This window comes from Vanessa atalanta, chromosome 21, assembly GCF_905147765.1.
Source record: "Vanessa atalanta chromosome 21, ilVanAtal1.2, whole genome shotgun sequence".
NCBI lineage: Eukaryota > Metazoa > Arthropoda > Insecta > Lepidoptera > Nymphalidae > Vanessa > Vanessa atalanta.
The window spans coordinates 9,040,069-9,045,016 of record NC_061891.1 but is presented as its reverse complement, the minus strand read 5'-3'; the positions used below and the strand labels follow the sequence as shown (position 1 = coordinate 9,045,016).

Below are 4,948 nucleotides of genomic sequence, written 5' to 3'. Positions count from 1 at the left end.
ATAGGTAGGCGCACGATCAAATGGACCACTTTATGCTAAGTTGTGTGTGATATTGGTTAGTCTCTATTGAGAGTCAAAATCAAATCGAGTATATGGTGTTAGGTGATGAGAAACCAGCCAACTTCGGAGAACATAATATAGTGGACAAGCGCGAGCCCACACAGGTGCACACTTTGTTCCCTCACTCAAACCGATGAGACGACAAATCTGACCCGACCTAAAAGAGTTTTATGTATTTTCCGTGGCACGGGAGTGCAAATAGTCCCAACTTCCAGGTTTTGAGTGTTGCTGATATTTATTCACAGAAAAATAAAATAATTTTAATCGGCCAGACCTGGGCTTAGAGTCCATGACCTCGGGATTGCTGCCTTATGTATAGCCACTAGACAAACAAGGCACGAAGCACTAATATTGACCTGAATATATTTATACAACCAAACCTATATATAATTTTAATCCATTAATTAGGAGATATTCATACGCTATTTTTTCTTTTAAAAATTGAAAGTTATATATTCGCCCCCCCTCCCCTTTTCTCGAGCCGATGGTAGCCTATAATTAGAACTAGATCATATCACACGATAAACGACTCTATTTACAAATAACTCAATTAGTAGAGTCATAATTGACCAACATTCTTAAATTATGAATTTATACTATCATTATTTACTTATTTCCCCAAGGAAAATAACCTCATTAAATATTTATAACTATACAATAAGCAATTTTAACGTTTACTAAATCCGCCGCTAGATGGCGCTGTACCCTTTTCTACATCGCGCTATCTTTCTGTTCTCCGCGAACTGTATAGCAAAAGCGTTGCGTTCCGTTATTCGTGCCTCAATCTATTGAGTAAGGAAATTATTGGGCCTTGGTAACTCTAGGCTATGTCCAATTGGGCGAATGTATTTTTGTAGGGTACAGGTCGTCCCTTTGAGTCGCGGGCCTACTTTGCACGCGATTCGGGTGACGCGATCTGCCCTTAGTATTTTGTAATACTTTTAATTTAATAACTAAATAGTTACTAATAAAACGAAGTCAATACTCAATAAATATCACATAGTATGTTATAATATGATATTGTATTTATAGTACGCGATGTCAAATTTGATTGAGTATTTTATAAGTAAATCGACCTGTTTACATAACTGTTAGACCGTAAAAATGGAAACAGAATCAATCAAGTACGATAAAAAAGCGATTTTAATTTAAAAAAAAAAAAACAAACAATTTATTTCCGATCACAGAAAATCGACTAAAATTAAAAGATACTTTTGATATAAAGTTTTATATGTACTACGAAAGTGGAATGTATGACTACGTCACAGCAATATGTTATAAGGCTGTACAAAGCTGAATTGCAGGGGTAAATAAGAATATTAGTAGTTCCTTAAAATAGGATATTGCTACTTACTAATACTTAAAAAAAAAACTATCTTTTTCAACCGATCGCCAGATATAAACAAATTTAAAGGTGACAACACTAGCTCGGTAAACTACGATTTTAAAGTATACACAACAAATATATCTTACGTAAGTATATTGCAAGAATGCAATGCGATTGTCTATTGTTAATTAAATATGGCGTCTATTGGGCATAGATAAGCTCTTGAGACTAATGTGTCTTGCATTTTTAACGTCATGTTTATGTAATATATAGGAACACTCTGATGGATTTCTACATACAATTACATATGATTAAATTTTAATAATCTTGCAAGCAATTTTTTTTTTTTTGGCTTAGTGTTTTTTCCATGTGCCATAATGTTGTACTGATTTCATGTCGCTTTTGAAGGATTGTGAACGGCGATTCAACTTAAAACGTATAATTTTTGTATAGTTTATAATCTTTCTTTAATGTTAGGTTTGCTTTGCTTTCACTTCGATTTTTTATTACGACTGAACGATAATGCCTTTAATTGGAAACAGAATGTTACAGTTTAAAATATTCCGGCTGTTTGTTATTAGTAGGACTATTCTTTAACAAGAAACTTACCGCGAAACACGACTTTAAATGTCAAAAAATGATATATACGACATTGACTATAAAATAAATGTATGAAAATGGCGTATCACTGTAAATCGGTTGGCAAAATTTCACGCGTGAGATACGAAGTGATTTCTTACGGAATCGCACTGTCTAGATAGATTTTATTGTACATTATGAACATATAAAAAGACAATTAAGCCGTGAGAGAGCTACGCTTGATACATGCCAAACGTCGAACTACTTTACTAATGTGCGTGTATTTAGTAGTCAAATGTTGACCAACATTTTTTTTGCTCAGCTTATACTGTCCGTCTAGACATATACTTAATCAAAGATCTTGTATAAATCTCTCACTTGGAATCAAGTAGGGAGCAATTAGCAAACACTAATAAGCAGTTTGACAAAATTATTTAGCAATGCATTATTTTTGCATGCATTACAGCCTGTAAATTTCCCACTGCTGGGCTAAGGCCTTCTCCTTTTTGAGGAGAAGGCATGGAGCATATTCCACCTCGCTGTTCCAATGCGGGTTGGTGGATACACATGTGGCAGAATTTCGTTGAAATTATACACATGCAGGTTTCCTGATAATGTTTTCATTCAACGCCGAGCACGAGATGAATTATAAACACAAATTAAGCACATGAAAATTCAGTGGTGCTTGCCTGGGTTTGAACCCGCAATCATCGGTCATGATGCATGTGTTCTAACCACTGGGCCATCTCGGCTCTATTTAGAAATACATACTATTTTTTTGATAGTATGTTGTCTTCCTAATATAATTCCGCGCAGGAGGTATTATACTTCAAAGTAAGTCCACGGGTGCACCCAGAGGACTCAGAAAGGTATCACACTTAAATAACATTTGATAAATTTTATTTCACTGACACAAATCAAAATATTTATATAATACTTCTCGTTTCATACACAATTTCCAACCTTTAAGGGATGTATTTCATGGATTAATAACCTTCTTTTCCCCATAACCAAAAGCCTAAAGATTAATTTCTATATTTCTAACTTATCAACTCCCATACCAATTTTCATCTCCTAAAAATCTAAAATTATACAAGGAAGTCCAGTAAAGTAAAATTTTTACTAAGTAAATTAAAGCGTCATATAACATATTAATTTAAATATTTAACAAAGAACCGTCGGAAGTCGTCGTGTTGCCAGAATTGTGTTATTTTGGATGTGTTCAGTTGACTGGCCCTTTGGGAATTAAATTTGCGGTTTACACATCAGGCCATTGAACGAGCGGCGATACGCTCGAAATTTTGTGAGTTATTAATTTTCATATTATGGTTTCAATTTAACGAATTGATGTTTCTCATTTTGATTTATTTCACAGAGAAATTCACTTTTCATTTGTCCGTGTTAAATAAAACAAATTTCATCGCTATAACATGTAAACGTGTATTGATTCTTAGTTTGCTTGGTATTTGCTCTGATTAGCATACGGTTGGGTACTCGAACAAAAATCTTCAAGTAGGCTCTTATAAGCACGTGATCGTCTCGTTTATCCATTGCCTTATAAGCCATAAGATCCCGTGTTCCTGGCTTCAATAACCACGAGGGATGTATCAATGGTTATTATGTTTTTCTATGGTAAAATTCTCAATAACAACCCAGTTTCTAGAAGTTCTAGAAGTGTGCACACTCCCGTACATCGGAAATCACGCTAATTCGTTGGTTCGTTGTAACTCTTTCCGGTCGAGCTATATTTGCAGTCACATTGGATTATGAGAGTTACTAAACAGAAAGTGCACCAATGTTTCCGGAAACACTTGTGGAGTTGCGTAGTTTTCCCTCTCCCGGAGATTTCGGTTAGGATATCATAAGCACATTTGAATTATCGTACGGGATTAAGGTCAACGTAAAGTTAGCAGCCTTGAATGAATTCTACTAAGACAACCGACGAGAAAATCATTAGTTCAGTACTCTTTGTATCAAATCATAGACACACATAGTCTATCATCTATTTTACAACTAAATTTATATGTTCTGTGTGGAAATCATAAAAACTCTTTCAAAACAAAACATGGAAAAAATTACTTTGTGCAGTCAAAAACTTGGTACTATAACTGTGTTTCTAAATCAAGCGTCAATATTTCAGAAAAAATCACAGATTTAAATCAAAATCAAAATATACTTTATTCAAGTAGGCTTTTACAAGCACTTTTGATACGTCATTTAACAAACTAAGTATATTAAGTAAAGCTACCACAGGTTCGGAATGCAGATTCTACCGAGAAGAACCGGCAAGAAACTCAGTAGTTACTCTTTTTACAACTAAAGTAATATACCATCAAAAACATTTGACGCTTAATTAAAAATCAAGCGAAATCAGTAAAATATTTTATTCGAAGGATTTTATATACGAGTATACGTCAGATTACAAAGCTACTAATATGAGATATGAACTTCTACCGAGAATAGATAAGCAACATAATATGATATTCTTAAGTGCGTCTGTTAGTCATCGTATAATTTTCGAGCATGACGTCATATCCACACAATCCATTTGTATTTTTCGAGACGATAGCTCGTAGTTACGCTAGGATCTGCTAGATGGCGCTGTAATTAACAAATTATTTATATTTTATGGGCTACAATGACTGATGTTTAAAACATCTACAAAATAATTTCTGTAGAGAAATTTCGTAAAGAGAAACTCGAAATTCACCTGCGTGTTCTGCGGAACACGGGTCTGAAATGTCAAATTGTGATATGTGACATTAATAAGCATGAAATATAAAGGATCTATGTACGTTTACACAGTCATATCAAAGTGGCATAACACCATAAGTTAGACTTTAACATTAAACGAGTGAGACACGAAGTGAATTCCTATATAAACAGGCATGTATAATATAATTTTATTTTAATGCAAGTGAAACCACATGCACATCTAGTTTTAAAACGATTTAAACATCTTTGATTTATCTGTTAACGATT

The 4,948-nt window shown here is 34.0% G+C and overlaps 1 non-coding gene across 1 annotated transcript; it reads left to right on the top strand.

Annotated features, from left to right (window-relative positions):
- The first annotated feature begins 835 nt into the window (after window positions 1-835).
- Window positions 836-983, top strand: LOC125072499. Its single transcript, XR_007119965.1, has one exon. It is a non-coding gene; the product is annotated as a U12 minor spliceosomal RNA (small nuclear RNA).
- The last annotated feature ends 3,965 nt before the right edge of the window (window positions 984-4,948 follow it).